This window comes from Canis lupus, chromosome 22 (genome assembly GCF_048164855.1).
Source record: "Canis lupus baileyi chromosome 22, mCanLup2.hap1, whole genome shotgun sequence".
Classification (NCBI taxonomy): domain Eukaryota; kingdom Metazoa; phylum Chordata; class Mammalia; order Carnivora; family Canidae; genus Canis; species Canis lupus.
In genome coordinates, this window is record NC_132859.1 from 9,410,674 (window position 1) to 9,429,584 (window position 18,911).

At 35.1% G+C, this 18,911-nt stretch overlaps 1 pseudogene; it reads left to right on the forward strand.

Annotated features, from left to right (window-relative positions):
- Positions 1-16,300, forward strand: part of LOC140613873 (dolichyl-diphosphooligosaccharide--protein glycosyltransferase subunit TMEM258 pseudogene) — a 37,772-nt pseudogene extending 21,472 nt beyond the window's left edge.
- Positions 16,301-18,911: the final 2,611 nt, after the last annotated feature.

Below are 18,911 nucleotides of genomic sequence, written 5' to 3' on the forward strand. Positions count from 1 at the left end.
CCATCAAATTTTCATATTGTAAGAGAAAAACAAAGAAAAATGCAAAATTATATCGGACTCTGATAGGAGTCAGGACAGAGCTACTTAATTTCTCATCTTTCTCTGAACCTCATTTTTTTCATTCTCATCCGTCACATTTTCACAGTCGAGCAAAACTATACATGCGAAGGGATCTGAAAGTTTCCCAGCTCACCTTGTCACTTTCTTTTTTCTTGCATGCCATTCTACAGTTCTTTGGAACCCTTTTGAATATATATTGTGTATATTTTCCTTATGAAATGTGTTTTTAGCACTCAATAGTGCACTCCTCACTTTTTCTGCAATCCTAATAGCAAATTATTGAGAACACTAGTAATGCTCCTTGGATCCTGCTGGGTGTATCCACAGGCACTGCCTTTGATCCACATATCTGTCTTGTGTGCAGCCTGTCACAGTGCAAGTGAACAGGGGAAGCTGAGTGCCAAAGGCCCTGTTTGGGGACAGGCGCTTTGTGAAGGTCCTGCCAACCATGCCGGCCTTGTGGAATTGCAGCATGGGTGGACTGTCAGCTTTGCACCCAGCACGCTGACAGGTGGAGAGCACTGGAGAAAAATTGGCGGTTTGTGTCTTCCAGGAGGCAAAGGCATGAAATGCCTTATTCTCTTTCTTTGGAGGAGCACTTCCTATTTCGAAAAGAGAAAGGTCAAAATAATAATAGTCACAAATCGAACACTAGGGTTTACCCACCTCTGACCTTGCCCTTTGTGCTCCAGATACAATTTTTTTTCGGTCTCGGAATAAAATTATCTGGCCATTTTATAGGGAAAAATATACAATAAGATCACAGGTAAGGATTACCTATACTGGCTAATAAAGAGTGTTTACTTAAAAAAAAAAAAAAAAAAGCACACAACACTCACATGTCCTCCATTGCTTCCTTTATTAGAAAGAGGCAGACGGCCCTACTCGTGCGGCATTATTGAAATAGTGTTCACACCCATTCCAGTAGATGGTTCACACACTTTAATTCCTGTTAAAAACTTAATTAAATTGCATGATTTATTAGCTTGTGTTAAATGTTGAGAAAAACAGTCTGGAAAACCTATGCATTCTGCATAAGACCCAGCCAGCTGTCTCAGAGGAAAGACTTTGGGTCTTGTGTAAATGTTGCAAACTACTGAATTGCTAACAGGCTCTTTGTTGGATGTTCTTATACTCATAATAGACTCCACATCACTTGAAAAAAAAAAGTGGTATTCTAAAGAAATGAAAGGCAGTGTGTATTTTGTTAAACAAATCAGCATAGTCAATAATGATATTTTTCTTTGATGTCTAACAGATTCTGCTACATCTCTATAACTATTAGCCTATAAAGATATTTTGTAACATAGTCCACCTCTAATTTTACTTTCTCTGAAACCAACTGTCAACCGTATTTATCTCCATGCTTTCAAACCCTCTAGAAATGCACATCTTTCTGTGATTGCTTTTAAGAGGCGCAACCTTAATTCAGGCTTCCTACACTCCTCCGGTTTATGGTGATATTAAACTCAAGCAAAATCACTCATTGAAATCAATCTGGGGGAAAAAACCCACTGGTCTATAATTTAAGATTATTTGACTGTTCACTGGCAAACGATTAGATAGCATAATCATTTACTGAACCTCAATCTGCATTTTTTGAAATACTCGTACTTACTACATGAGAGATGAGAATGGAGAAAGGAGAGAAAAATAGCAGCAAGCACCAGACAGCCCAGCCATTCTGCAGCTCTGTGGTTGCAAGTCTACGTTAAAATGCCTTCGGAAGGGTGCCTGCGTGGCAATGTTGGCTAAGCGTCCTACTCTTGGTTTTGGCTCAGGTCGTGATCTCAAGGTTGTGGGATTGAATCCCAGTACCAGGCTCTATGTTCAGCAGGAAGTCTGCTTGAGGATTTTCTCTCCCTCTGCCTCTCCCCTCTGCCCTAGGGTACATGCTCTCTATCTCAAATAAATAAATGAATCTTTAAAAATAAATAAAATAAAATAAATAAAATGAAATAAAATAAAATAAAATAATAAAATGCCTTCAGAAAGATTGGAGGAAGCCTGACTAACACAATCACCTAAGGTATTTCATCTTTGTGGACAGTCACACACAGTCACACATGTGTATGTGTGTATGCATGTACACTTGCACATACATACGTACACACATACACTCCTTGCTTCGAACTCATCAGGGAGCTCCTCCCTAATTTAAGCCCAAGCTTGCAAAGAAGTCAGTTGTTATTTCTCTTTCCTGACACTATTACATCAAAACAGTATCCAGGCATTAGACAGTATTTATTAGCTTGTAAGGCCAGAGATAATGATCCCATTCAATCAGAACATATGAATAATTCAAGAGTCCCAACTTCACATAATTTCTGGCTCTACTTTTAAAACCAGTAAAAGAACTATTTGTATCATTTATTATTTTTGGTGACAATGAGTAAAAGACAAAAGATGTTTTGTGTGTGTGTGTGTGTCTGTGTGTGTGTTTCCTGGAAAGATAGCCTCTTGGCTCTTCATTTCAAACTGATCAAAGACAGTGCCAAAAGGACATGTATACATATATAAATATGAAAAAGCATGATACTACAAGGGGGATATATGGTTATTACCTCTATGGATACTTTCTTCTTTTTTTTAAGATTTTATTTATTTATTTGAGGGGGAGGCACATGCAAGGGAGGGGCAAAAGGAGAGGGAGAAGGAGAAGCACACACCCTGTTGAGTGTGGGGCTGAATGGGGAGCTTGATCCCAGGACCCCAAGATCATGACCTGAGCCAAAGTCAGACACTTAACCAACTGAGCTATGGATTATTTCTATATAAATTTGTTGAGGGTGTTTTAATCACTGTGAATAGTTTCCTATTATTTTTACACACTACTGCTAGGAAACAATTATAATTTCTATAAGACCATTGAAGCTATAATGTCAGGGGTCATTTCTGATGCAATCTGAAAAGTACATTTGAAAGAGATGGACTATTTTAACCAGCAAAGAGAAGTTGAAATAATTTAATCTTATGATGGAAAATGTTGCTGCTTATTTTCATCCATCCATCGCTCTTTTGCCAAATCATTTGGCAAACTTAGAGTGAAATAATGTTCCAATTGCTGCTTTTGGTAAGATGTACTCTAATGAATGGCATGTGACACAATCATTAGAATGAATCAAGAAGTAGCAATAGACAAATTAGATAAGTGAAAGCTTTTATTTGTACCTCAATGGCTTAACAATAGGCAAAAATGTATTATTGATATAAAAGACCTTGGGAAGAAATTGTATTTAGGAAACATTGCCTAAGAAAATATATGGTCTTCAATAAGCTAATTAGCTTTTCTAAAAATATAAAATAACCGTGCTTTAAAAACAGAAGTAGTGTTGATTGATGCTCTTGTCTTTATGATATTCTTGCAGTGGGATTTTCCTCACCCCCACACAGAATATTCTGAAGAAGAGGACTCAGGTAAAGTAAAACTGAGAGGATAGGAGTCATTGAGATCAATATATCTATGAGGTTTTTTGAAGTTTATAAACAACTACTATATCCATTGTCTCAATCAGCTGTCCACAGAAGGAAGGTCATTATCAAATCCCAAGATACAGATGCATTTGTTAACTTCCAGATATGGTCCAAGTATGTGCTTGAGCATTTATATTAGCCATTAATTAAAGGCCACTTGGGGGTACTTTGAGCTCTTAAACTGGATTAGTGAAAGTGATCAAAAGGACCAATTGAGTTTTGTAAATTGGGTTTTACAAGATAGGGAATAGACTTTGAAAAGGACTTCCTAAATCAGACATCATTGATTTCTTCATCACAGTCTTAAAATGAGGGCTGTCATTAAGAGGATTTGAGAAAAATCATCAACTTGAGGTTGACACTATCTCCACAGTAGCTGAAATGTAATGTGTTGTACCAACAATTAGTGTCAGAATTCTGGAAACAAAATCCAATGGCACTTCATGATTTAGAAGCTAAGTTTGAGACAAAAGGTTCTTTTGCCTATAATAGGGGCTGATTTAGAAAGAATGTCATTGGTATTCTTAAGAGTCATTAATAAATATTTTTATGAACCTAGATTTTTAGATTTTTGAGTTGGATAATTAGAATGTTTTAGATACAAACATAATATTCATGTATATTTTCTACTATTATTGTTCTTGTTTTGTTAAGGAGTGGCCTTTTGACTTTAAATTTTGTATATATTATTTCTAATGCTTATAAAAGCTTACAGGGTACATGTTCCTATTTTGAAAATGAGGTGTGGTTCAGGGAAGGTTCAAGGAGATAAGTAAAATTCTTTATGGTTATATGAGCAGTAGGTGTTAGAATTAAATCATCCAGAATCATCCACTCCAAAGCCCTTATTTATCTTCAACCCATATTACCTCACTAATTTTGGATATAAAGTTCACAATGTTTAATTTTTTTTCAAAAACATAGTCAACTACAAAAACAGATGTGTATGATTTAAGTCACGTGTTTTGTGGAAACCTTTTATCTAGGGTTAGGATTCTTTATGGCTTATCCATGGAATTGAGCCATTGACCATTGGTACTCATTTTCAAGAAGCATGGAATTCTCCAAAGGTTAGACCCAAAGAAAGTCATTTTTTGTCAACATTTATCTTCTGGTCATTCTATGATGTACATTTTCTGATTCAAAATCAATGGGTTTGATGAAACTCAGAGACCCTTTTGAACATTGGATTTGTACTGACTATTTTCTCAGAATAATATCTACATTATTTTATATGGCTCAAGGATCACCTGAGGCTCAAGTTTGTCTAAAGTATGACTTCTGGTTTTCTTCCAAGGAAGATAATATTATCAGGTATTTATAGGAACAAAAGATAGTGTATTTGCTTCCTAGAGTTGTCATAACAAATGACCAAAAATTTGATGACTTAAAACTACAGAAATTTATTCTTCATAGCCTGGAAGCCAGAAGTCTGAAATGCAGGTGTCAGGAGGGTTGTGTTTTCTTTAAAAGACTTCCAGGGAAGAATGCTTCCTGCCCTCTTCTAGTTTCTGGTGGCTCCAGGTTTCTCTTGTGGCCATGTATTTCCAATCCCTATGCCTCTCTTCACATGGATTCTTCCTCTATATGACCGTCTTCTCTTCTGTCTTTCAGAAGCACACTGGTCACTGGATTTAGGGTCCACCCAGGTAATCTGGGATCATCTCATCTCAGAATCTTTTACTTAATGACATCTACAAAGACGCTTTTTCCAATAAGGCCACTTCACAGTTTCCAGGGGTTGAGAGCTGCACATACTTTTGGAAGGTTACCATTCAATTACGGTCAATAAGGCCTGTTTTCTTTTTGAAACTAAGAGCCCCATCCAGGAAAGGGGTCAAAATACTCCTACTAAGAATGGAATGAACACATAACAATTGATAGAAACAAAAAACAGGGAGACAAACTATAGAACTGAGTAGGAGGCAGTATGTTCACCGACATGAACATTAGGCTAACTCTCCTACAATCAATCTCACTTACATGCTCCTTGAAGACAAGCTCCTTGAACCTCTGAAATCTTCATTTTCCTCATCTCTCTAATAGGATTAGTATCTCCCTCATATGGTTGCTATTGAGGCTGAATTAAAAAACAAAAACCAAAAGAGGTCAAGAGTTTAGCATAATGCCTGGCATGGAGCCTGCGCTATGTAATGCTGGCTATCATTGTATGCTCCCCTGAAGCATCCTTTTCTCGTTTCTTAGGCATAGTTATTTATCTGTTTCTGTCTCTGTCTACTTATCTATCCATCCATCTTTCACTTATTTGCTCATCTGCTTGTTTGTGTTACTAAAATGATTATAAGTAAGAATGAATCAAACTCCCAGAAACACTAGACTTTCTTTTTTAGAAGTCACCTTCATGGTCAATAATAAGTAAAATGAACATTCTTTGGCCTAGAAAGACCCTAAACATCCATTATCCATTTGCCATTATCGATCCCTATTATTTCAGGGTTGTGATAGAAAGAGGAGAGCAAAAGATGATGTAGACAGTTCTGACTACCAGACAATTTACCTTCTCTTCAAGGTGACAAATGAGTTATACAATAATTGTTCTACAGTATATTCGGTGTTTCAAACATGTATGATCAGGAAACCATTGGAACCAAAGAAAATTTGGGGAATATGCAATTTAGTAGGGCAGAGGAGAGGCAGGTCAGAAGACTCCTTCCCCAAAGAATTATATATAATGGGAATAGCATAAGTCCAGAAGTCTGGAGGGGAAGTCAGAGAAATTAATCCTATCCTTGTCACTAATCAGATGTTCCTTAAAATCTCAATAATTCTCTTCTGTGAAATGACGCTAATATCCATATAACTATATTGTTGTAAGAGTTAGTCAAATAATTCATTTAGAACAATACCTGGTTCCTAGCAAAGGACATATAAATATTAACCATTTAGTTGTGTTATAATCACTGTTAATCAATTTCCTATTGCGTAAGTTCTACAAGTCTTGTGTCCTTTCCTCCCCTGAATGGCAATTCCCATCTCAGAACTATCTCCTCAAGAAAGCCATTTGTATCACCTCTCCCTGCCCCATTTTCTATACTCTCTGATAACAGTCCATGTTGAGATAATCTTGCTTCTGTGTTTTTCTTTTCCACTACACTGTAGTCACCTTGAAAACTAGAAACGTATCCTATTCATACATATTGCCCAAGCATATAATAAAAGGTTAGTCATTGACTGTTTCTTAGACTGTTAAGATTTCAGGTACATACTTTCCTGCTCCCTGTCCAAAAATAAAATCTGATAGGCTATGAAGTTGTGTTAACATCCTTCAAGAGAAATTTCATATAGACAACTTCAGATCAGAACATTAGGATGAGGTACATTTAGCATAATTGTATTAGTTTTCTATTTAAAAGTAACTACTTACCACAAATGTAGTGATTAAAATAACATGCATTTTTAAATTTAACTTTTGGGGTTCTTCAGGGGCCTGTGAGGTTGGAATCAATATGTAGGGTGGGGTTGCAGCCTCATCAGAACAAATGGGAAAGGATTTGCTTTCCAGCTCCCTCTGGTTGTTGATGGAATTCATTTCCTTGCAGGTTTAGAATTCATGGACACTTGCTTCTTCAAAACCAGCAAAACAACAGTGCCTCTCTGTAGCAAGGTTGCTAAAAAGGTGGGAGTGTTATATAACATAAAGTAATCATAGGCGTGATATCCCATGATGTTGGCCATGTAATATAACATAATAATGTCAGTGACATCCCATCATATTCACCATATTCTATTAGTTAGAAGCAATTCCCACCCACACTCAAGAGGAAGATACTGTACAAGTGGTCAATACAAGAGGTAGGGACCAATGGAGCCACCTTAAAGCCTGTCCTCCACAGTAATGTTAGAGATGCCCAAGAGTTCTAAACTTCAGATTTTTACTGCTTTTACTGAGGACTCTGGATCCAGGACCAGGATTAGATAAGAACAATAGTATACAACAATGCTATATGGCATTAAGAAGAAAAGACCCCACAAAATGTGAAAAAGAATACAAAATACCTCTAATGTAATTCTCTGTAATGAAAATCCTCTAATGCTGAGACTTGGACGTATCTGCTAGTTGATATATTTTGGTAGAACCATCATTATGAAGATAATTCATCACACTAGAAGAGTTGTACTGAGCATTATAAATTACTATAATAATATGCTGCACCTGATAGTTATTAATTTAGTGCCGTCTGATTTATCATAACATTAAAGCATTCTGTATTTGAAGAGAGACAAATAGAAGTTTATTTTCTTGGTGTTCTGAGATATGGTGAGCACAAGATGCTTAAGAACAATAATTAGAAATTAAGAGTTACTGTATATTCTGGACCAGAGTCTCTGATTACATGGATTTGGTAATTAGATGTCTTGACTTCATTTTTTATTCGTGTGTGTGTGTGTGTCTGTGTGTGTGTGCACGCGTGTGTTTTAAATAGTCACTCCATGTTTTTCCACGTGAATGTGGTTGGGAAGCTTACCTGGATTGTGGTACCTGCCTAGGATGCCATATCAACTCCCTGAATGATGCAGCCAACCTGGCTGCCTGTCCCAGAAGCCTCTTCTCTGTAGGCTAATGGGGGAAGACCACCTTCCTAGCTTGAGGAGGACTTCGTTTGCTAGGAGTTGTGCTTTTATATGGAATTTCTGAATAAAGGCCCAACTCAAAGGACTAGAAGAGTAAGGGAGATGGAGTTACAGAGTGAAGAAGTTGTGATGTCAAGTAATAGTGTTAAGCAAATGCCCCATCCCTGCAGGACAAATACTAGTCATGCCCAGTGAGTTACTTCTGCTCATGAGGCTCAGCTTAATGCTGTCCAACAAGCCTTGAGTCAGGAAGTACCTATGACTTCTGTAGTTTAATTATCCACAAAGAGATTAATTTTGATGAACATTTAAGTTCCAATATGTTCTTATGCATTTTATATTTTGTGAATAAGAAGCGATTCTCCAGAGGCAGGAGCAGGCCAGATGTTCACTATTATAGGCTGAGGGATTTGGTGGCCCTCCCAAGCCATGTCTTAAAAGACATCGAACAGCTGTGGATATGTTTCAGGAGAAAGGAAGCTAAAAGGAAGAAAGTTACAACTAAATGCAACTTCTAATTCTAAACTGGATCCTGTATCAGAGGGAACTAAAGTGACATAAAGGACATTTTCAATTCACATGACTAAGGTTAAATACAAATAGTCAACTGGGTAAAAGCTTTTTGTGTCAATAATGAGTTTATTGGAGTTGATAACTATACTATGATTATATAAGATAAATTCTCTACCTTTAAGAACTATACAAAAACTACATAGAGTTAAACATAATTTAAGTTACTTACCCTCAAATGGTTCAGAAAAAATGTGAGTGTACGGAGTGGGGGCAAATAATAAGGCAAATGTAGTAAAATATAAACAATAGATAAATGTGTATAGACAGTGAGTGGTTTTTTGTGCTATTTTAAATTTGGCAAACTTTCTATAAGTTTGAAATTATCTCCACATTAAAAAAAAATTTGCAATTGGTCTCATGTGATTAACTTTGCCAGCGATAATGACCTCTTTACCAGAGACAGTACTAAGTCCATGGTATGTGGGGGCCAAAGCATTACTTCTATTACTTGATCACTTGTATTTTCATGGAGTGAATTATCTATAGAAGGAAAAACTTTGGAATGTCAAATAGCTTTTGCAATAGAACTTGATGATAGGTAAAAGAACACCAAAACCGTGGGTAAGTTTGGCTATTTCTGACTGCACTAGATAATTTTTAAAAATGACAAATTTGAGGTTTTAATTTCTCAGCTCAAGACATGAATAAGGAGCCAGAAAGTTTCTAAGACTGTATGAAAAATAAAATGTTTTATTTCTTATAATCGCAGGACTGAAGTTTCCGAAACAAAGATTGCCTCTGCAGATGGTTGAGCTACAATGTAAATTGGATTCACAGCTTGCAAAGTCTCCTATGTTCAAGTTAGGATGTTGACACAAAAAAATCGGAATGTAAAAAACTGGAATGAACTCCGAATCTCGAGGGATGGAGGTGCATCTGCATTCTTTTATTTTAATTCTATAAAGCTAGATATAATATACATTCAGTGTATGTATATGGTGAAAATGCACAGTTTATGAAATTATGCCAAATATCTACACCTATGTAATTTACACACCGATCAAAATATGGAACATAAGTATGTTTATTTATTTATCAACCTAAAATAGTACTACACACCCCTTTCCAGTTAATCCCTGCCCACCTCCAGTAATCTGATTCCCATTATCATGGAGGATTTTTCTTTTTCCTTAACTTTTTGTGGTGCACAGAGTAATTATTCCCCTCCCCCCATGGATACCCACATCCTGGTCCCTACAACCTATAATTATGTTGGGTTACATACAAAGGTGAATTAAGGTGACTGATTAGCTCAATGTAAAATAGCGAGATTGTCTGGGATTTTCTGAGTGTATCCTATGTCCTTAAAAGTAGAGGAACAAAGCAGAAGAGAACATCAGGGGGAGATATGGCAATAGAAATACAGCCAGAGAGATGGGTATTTCTGGCTTTGAAGATGGAGGATGTGAGCCATGACCAAGCAATATGGGTAAACTCTAGAAGGTGGAAATGTAAAGAAACAGATTCTTCCCTAAAACCTCCAGAAAGGAACAAAATTCTGTTGATATCTTGATATCTTGATTTTAGCCTAGTGAGATCCACATTAGACATCTAACCCACACAACTATAAGCGAATATTTGTATTGTTTTAAGACGCTAAGTGTGTGGCAATTGTTATATCAGCAATAAAATAATACACCTAATATATGCAGGATAATACTGTATGTATTTTTTAGTGTGACTTCCTTTTTTTTTTTTTAGTGTGACTTCCTTTGCTCAGCCTAATATTTCTGAGATTCACCAATGTTGTTGCATATATAAGCAGATATAACTGAACAGTATTTCATTTATGAACATGCTACAATTTGTCTTGCCGATGGACATGTGAACTATTTTTATCTATTATGAATAAGCCATGTGCTGTTAAGTTCATTTTTGGTGTGTTTTTGATATTTGGGGTTCCCAAACATGAGACTGGAGCTCTTAATAATTCCTCCCATTAAATGCCTCCACCTAAAAAGACCTTTCTTTACATTGTGATACTGAATTCAAACTTTTGTCTTTTTTTTAAAAGATTTTTATCTTTTAAAAGATATGTGAGAGAGAGAGAGAGAGAGAGCATGAGAGAGAAAGCGTCATGGGGAGAGGAGCAAAAAGAGAAGCTGATTCCCCGCTGAGCAGGTTGCCGAACTTAGGACTTGATCCCAGGACCATAGGATCATGACCTGAGTCCAAGGCAGATGCTTACCCAATTGAGCCACCCAGGTGCCCCAAACTTTTCTTTAATAAAGCAACCTAGAGTACTAGTATCATGGCTATTTCTATGAATAACAGCAGTAAACTACCTTTATAAAATAACACATAGTATGTTTTAGTTCTTGTGAAAATTTTTGCATAAAAATAACCATCTAAATCTATGTAATTTTTAAACCCACTTACAAGATACTTTTTAGCAAAACATCAGGTTCCCTTGAGGTTCTGCTTATTTGTTTTTCCAGAACGTGTATTAATACCACACAAAGCATAGTTTGGGAAAACCTGGTCTCATTTCTCTTGCTCTGATGCTTCTAGTCACGACTCTAAGGCAGGAGGTTTTGTAAATGTAGTGTTTGTCTATGGCTGTATTTATCTCTGGCTGCACTCCAAAATGAAACATAAATTATGTCTGCATAATCATTTCCTTTGTTCCTTTCCATTGGCCTATATCATCAATGGTATTCTGCTGATGGAGTTACAAATGGCAGAATGATAACATCATGCCAACTTTTAGGCACCTATACACCAAATTACTTAAAAAAATGTGTCGCAGTTGGGCACCCAAATACAAAAACTGAATTCTTATGTGCAAAGTGAATAAAAAGCAATTTCCTGGTAATGCAGAGCCCTGAAAAAGAAAAGGAGAAAATTTAGATTTGGATAGTTGAGCTCAACTTTATCAATGAAATGTATCTTAACACTCTTACCTTCCTTTCTATCTGCCTGACAGCTGCTTACTTTCTTCTTTTTTTAGACATTGTTGCTTGATGCCCAAGATCAGATCAGCTATGTCTTCACTGCACTCCCTAACATGCTCCAAGTTTCCAGTTACAATACTTTTTCCCACTATAATGTGATTTCCTCTTTAGTTTTGTGTATTTCCTAGTGGATTTGTAAAATCTCTCTGTGTAGAGATTATTTCTCTGGTTCACTATTGTCTTGTTGGGGCCTAGCATTGTATCTGGTACATAGTAAGTGCTCACTAAATATTTATTAAGTTAATAACTGTTCTCTCTCCTTTACTCTATAGCTAGATATAGATATAGATGCCAAGGGAAATATATACCAAGAATTAACAATTATATAAGCATAATGTCTTATGTTTTTTATAATCCTGGTGTTGATAGTATTGAAAAACACAGTGTAAATAATCTTCTGATGTTTTTACTATCTATGTTGGCTGAAAATTTCAATAGTCAGTTTTCCTAAAATGAGTATGGCTCAATTAGATTTCAGCTATTTCAACTATACATGTACTTTGTTAATGTGTCCATTTTTCCTTCACTCTTTTTTTTCCCTTTCTGACTTCATCTTTTTTGTTGTTCTTGTTGTTGAATTCTTGTTTAGGAAATAATTTTGGCTGTCAAACAGTTAAATTCTGGGCAGCACTGCTCAGTTTAGATTCTATGTGCTTGATGTTCTTATCATTAACTTTAAATAGACCTATTCTGTAGGGCTATTATAAAATACAATAGTAATAATGTTTTCATTCTTTTCAGGTGTAACTTTGAGTATCTTAGATACTTCTTTTTGAGTAGAATTTACAATCCTACACTGTAGATGATGGATCTCTGTAGGCATTAAAAATAGTGTAGTCTACAATGGGAAAAAGAAAGGAGATTTGGTATTCAATGTGTTATTCAGGGTTCTCCAGAGAAACAGAACCAATAGCATGGATGGATGCATGCATAGATACATGGATGGATGGATGGATGGATGGATGGATGGATGGATGGGTATAGAGATAAAGATAAATATTTTAAGGAATTGGCTCATGTAATCATGGAGGCTGGCAAGTCCAAAATCTTGCAGAGTAGACTGGTAGATTGGAGACCCAGCAGAGAGTTGATGTTGCAATTCAAATTTGAAGGCAGTCTGCTAGCAGAATTCCCTCTCCTTTGAGGGACATCAGTCTTTTCCTATGTAGACTTTCAAATGATTATGGAGAGTAATCTGCTTTATTCAAAGTCTACTGATTTAAATGTTAAACTCCTCTTAGAAACAGCTTCACAGAAATATTGAGAATCATGTTTGTACAAACACCTGTTTACTGTGGTCTAGCTAAGCTGACACATAAAATTAACCATCACAGTCCACGTAATACATCTTTTTTTACCATACCTAACAGACATAAACAGTATAAAAAGACAAAGCTATTGTGTGAATCCTGTTTGGGATCTCTTCCACCAGAGCAAAAGGTACCTAGCAATCAATAGCAAACAGGATCAATAGTTTCCACCAATAAATTCACAATAGGTTGTGCCATCAACTTGTATGGCTTTAGGTATTAAGTTGTTCTAAAACAGTGCATCAGTTGCCTCATTATCAAGAATAAAAATTCACATGGTTATGGTAAGTAGCATACACATTGTAGAATACAATCATTCCTATTGTCTGCTTGCTCCTGTGATAAATGCAGAAAATCTGATATTGAATATCAGAAATGGAACCCAAGAGGCTAGAAGCTGTCTCTAAATATAGAGTATAAGATCTCATTGGGTTCTAAACTTGACAAAATGATTGCTTCTTGCTCCCAATTAATGAGTACTAGAAGAAACATAATAAACTATATACATGCTATATTTTCTTTTACATTTGTAAGTACATCACTTACTTTTTATCCATGTTTGAATGCTTCCACAAAGCATGATCAAGAATGCTTGTAAAAATATTTGTCTACATGGGAAAGGGAAGTCCCATATTTTTGCCATGTGGAAAGACAGGTGGCCACCTGGAAGGGGTTTGCTTCTGTATGGCATAGATGGGAATGGCCTTCCCTGATGAAAAACAAAGTGCCCAAAGAACTTGTCAAGGGGCTTGTCTTAAGGTAGACCAGGTGCTCACAATACCACACAAGAAAGATACTACGCAGTGGGGTTTGTTCTCTCCTTGATGCGTGCAAGCTCCATTATAGATAATGGGAATTGCATGTGTATTTGCAGAAAGCGCTACACTGTGTGAACTGCAAAGAAAAAGAAAACACAAGCATGAGATTTTAAAAGAAAGAAAAAAGAAAAGAAAAAAAGAAGAAAAGGAACTAAAAACATTTTGCCTCTGTACTCCTATGGTGATAATAAAAACTGTTGATGCTGAAAATGAAAGCATACACTTTTTAAAGAAACTAAATGTGGTTACATACCCTCCCACCTATGTGTAAGCTCAGATTCAAGAGCATATTTGGCAACTGGTACTTTAGCTATTCATTTGCTTCCATAAAACAGTAGGTATATTGCATGGGGGTGTTGACTTTATTTTTCTCTTTTTAGTTATTTATTTTCAATGATTTAAAAATATTATAATTATAAATTCTGGAATTAATGTAACTGTATAAATATAAATTTTTTTTCTATGTAGAGACCAGACACACAGGCTCTGGTATGCATGTACATATCCAACGATCCTTTAAATAAAACAATAGTCATAAGAATTTTTTCAAGTTAGGCAATAGTTGATAAAAATATAAATTAGTTATTATTAGAACAGGTAACAACAAAAACTCAAACAGAGATGGTGCTTCTTTGATGTACATAAAATTTGGGGAATGTGTAAATATTTTGAATTCTTGCCAATAGCTAAGCACAAATTCCTAGCATGGATCAAAATCTTGCAAAATGAATCTTGGCAAAACAATAAAACAAAACAAAACAAAAACCCAGAAAATATTGAGTCAGTCCCATAAAAGGCAATAAATAGACTGCAAATAGCAATTGCTTTATTTCCAAGTCAATTCATTTTGGCAAACTGCATGGCAATATAATGTCTTTTATATGGTGCTGAAAGAATAGTTTTCAGTGTGAGTTGTGAATAGACCCTTTACTAATGATTAACCTTTACTACATGATAGTTAATATTCATAATAGAGTAGATATTGTTTCTGCAATATAATTTAATCAAATGACATAAGAATTTTCTAGGTTTTTTTGTTTTTTTTTTTTAACTGACCAACATCCAATTATCCCTGTGTGTGGTTTCTGTGTACAAAGGGAAGATAGTTTCTCCTTCACATTGCTGCCATGACCCCTGGGGCTGTAAGAATTATTAAAATCACAGCCACAACTTAGATTTGCCTGGGCAATTAATAATCCCGGAACTTATCTAGTTCCACTGGATGCATTTTCCAACATTTTAATAACAAAGTTGATAAGAATAACTATGATAATGGCATTTATAGTCTACTCTATGCTCTACATCCATCACTGTTCCTTCTCACAGGAATCCTGCTAAAAACTCCTAGTAACAATGCTTATTATAGATGAGGAAACTGGGCTTAGAAAGCTAAATATCTTTCCCATGATTGCACAGCTAGAAAGTGCTTGATTGACTAAGCCCACATGTCTATGACCCTAGAGTTAATGTTTTTTCCCCATTTACCATGCTGTATATCTTTATGTGGTTAAGTGCTCATCTTGTAATCAAGAATTAAGTTACTCTATATTAGAGGTGGTAAACAAAAATTTCATATGTCACAACAAATGATTTTTTAAGTAAATGGAAAAATAATATTTCTTATATAGATTGACATAATTTCTTAATTTTAATATTATCCAAATAAATTAAAGCTACTATGACAAATCACATCATTGCTTTGTTATATTTTAAAACAATAATACAATGATAAAAAATGTTATTGCAAGTAAAAACTCCTTTAAATTTCACAATACCAAATATATATGGATTGCATGTCTGTTGATACAGAATGCTTCAGCGTACTTTAAATTCTGGAATTGGAGGATGTCTATTAAATTAGGACATCAAAGAGCATCAAAGTCCTGGGCTATTTTGCTTATCTCAGCCCTTGTCTAAATCCATCACCAGAAATAACAAAGTGTCAATATTGCTAAGGTTCTGAGGCATCTATTTCTTTTAACCAAATGCTCTATATTTTAGAGTTCCCCACAAGTGCATAAATATTAGAAGCTTTTGCTAGCAGAGTGAATGCTAGGTGCTTAACTTTTTTTTTCCCCAAAGTTTTTGAAATAGAAAAGAAAACTTCCTTTTGTTTGACTCAAATTGGGTTTCCAGATGTTCAGGGTCAAAGGTTGAAAATAAAAGTATCAAGTTTTTGCCTACTCTAACCAGACAGCATGCCCAAATGTGTGAGAGGTTTCCCAGAGGGTGTCCTTTTGTAGTTTTATTTTTTCTCTTGTCTCTCCTGGTAAGAGGTCCATATTCATTCGACTAAATTATGCCATTCTAATTCCACCTTATAAGTGGTCTAGATCTCTTGTATTTATTCTTCAATAATTAACTGCATAATGAACCCTTAAGACGCCTGTCATAAGTGCATAAATTTAGATACGTTGGTAATTCTCTTCTTCCTGATTTTGCCATGCTATGCTCTGCTTGGTAACATTTGATGTCTCTCTTTGTTAACTAGTTACTAATATAAGATGAGAAAGTAATAAAAAATAGAGATAATTGTGGACTTGAGTTTTTAATTTTTTTTTCCTTTGGCTGAGTGACCTTTAAAAATTACTTTATATTTTAAGAATAATTTTTTTTATTTTTAATTTAATTAATCAATTTACTTTTTGCTGGTCACATTTGTTCAGAAAATGTTCTGAAATAGAAATTTTACCAGAAAATATATTAAAGCACTCCTTTCAAAGGTTTGAATTTAAATGTCAACTTGAAATACCATACTGTCAAAAATAAACCTAGAGTCGCATCCATGACTTTTGTTCTTATTCTTTATGAAATACACTAAAGAGCTTATGATATAATTAATAACTCAACAAATATAAAATGAGCACTTACTAGAGAAGTGCTCAGCACAGAGCAGGATCAAAAAAATTATCACTTCCCTTCTGTTAAATTTAAGTTGAATTATTGTATGCCCTCTCTTTTCCATAGTTTATTCTAGTGCCTTAGGCCTTTTATATGGATTTGAAAACTATAGGACATCTCAAGAAAAAAATCTGTAAAGCTGTATGTCTAACCAATGCTTCACGGCTGTATGGTGAGGAAGCCACAAAAAGCAGTGAGGGAAAACAAGAAGTAGGAAATGGGAAAAGAGAAAAAATATGAAGGAAATAAGATGAAGTGTCAAAATGAATCCATGATATCTTACTACCTTGGAGAACGTAACATAAGAAACAATGTGTTACAGCTGTAAGCACAGCAATGCACTTGAGTTCTGTTCCCAAAACCTCAGACTTTTCATTTCAATGGATGCAAATACTATTCCATATTCAAAAGGAGAGCTTCCTGTGTTTCCAGTCCTATCTTTCAAAACTTGTATTTAACCAAAGACAACTATTCTTTGCCCTCTTAAGAGTTTGTTGAACCCATAAAGCATTGTCTGAGAAAAATAAGATTGTTAAATTGCATTTCTCACAAAATACAGAACAAATAATAAAATATGCTCTCAGATTTTATTAATAATTATTACTTCCTTTTAAAAATATATTTATTTATTTGAGAGAGAGAGCACAAGTGGGAGCAGGGGCAGAAAGAGAAGGAGAAGCAGACTCCTCGTTGAGCAAGAAGCCTGATGCAGGGCTTGATCCCAGGACCCCGGGATCATGACCTGAGCTGAAGGCAGATACTTAACCAACTGAGCCACTCAGGCACCCCAATAATTATTAGTTCTACATATGACCTTAATATAGGGTTCACTTAAAAAAAATGTTTGGACCTAAGTTTAGATGCTTTGGATAATATATTGAACTCAAGCCAATTATATAAAAAGAAATCTACTTGTAAAACCATTCAATTCTAAGAACTGTACTATGAATGCAATAAAGTATAGCCTGAGGAATCAGATTCCATGGCCCTTTAAATCCTGTCCCAATTCAGCTAGTAATATTACTTGTCTTATTACTGTTTCCTTGTTTATAAACACCTCTTAGGTTATTATGAGTAATAAAAGGGGTGTCATATATAAAGCACTAAGAACAGCGTCTAACACATAGCCATTATTATGAATGAATTATGAATTACAATATCCAGGGAGGCAGGGATTTTTTTTGTCTTATTTGTTCATCAATGTATTATAAACACCTATTATAAGAGTGAATACTTATAATAGAAGTCCAAAAAATATTTTGAAATAAATAAATGAACCTCCCAATTTAAAGAATAATTTTGTGTTAATCAGTTATCCTTTTATGGCACAATATGAAAATAAATTAACATTATTAAATAATAGAAGTAGAGGCAGAAGAAATAAAATCAATTTAAATGGACAGAAATATGCAGAGAAAATGGGATTTGTATTCATTTATTTTTTAAACAGGACTCATAGATTTTAGTTCAAAACTTGAGTTTGTTTTTAAGAGACACCTAAGGGGGGAATATAAAGTAGTATAAGAGGAATTGGTGGGAAAGTGTATAACAAGCAACTCAAATAAAAATTAAAGTTATATAGTAATATTATTTATTAGACAAGATAAAATTTGAAGGGAAAACTATTAGTAGTGGCAAAAAGAAGTATTCCATACTGATAAAGAAAACAATTCATAAAAAAGTGTAATAATTATGAACTTTCAAGTATCCAAAAACTTAGGTTTAAATATGTAAAGCGATTATTTACCATGACCAAGTGGGATTTATCCCTGGGATGCAATGCTGGTTTAACACTCGTAAAACAATCAATGTGATAGATCATATCAACAAGAGAAAAAACAAGAACCATATGATCCTCTCAATAGATGCAGAGAAAGCATTTGACAAAATACTGCATCCATTCCTGATCAAAACTCTTCAGAGTGTAGGGATAGAGGGAACATTCCTCAGCATCTTAAAAGCCATCTATGAAAAGCCCACAGCAAATATTCTCAGTGGGGAAAAACTTAGAGCCTTTTCCCTAAGATCAGGAACATGACAGCGATGTCCACTCTCACCACTGCTATTCAACGTAGTACTAGAAGTCCTAGCCTCAGCAATCAGGCAACAAAAAGAAATAAAAGACATCCAAATTGCCAAAGGAGAAGTCAAACTCTCCCTCTTCGCAGATGACATGATACTCTACCTAGAAAACCCAAAAGCCTCCACTCCAAGATTGCTAGAACTCA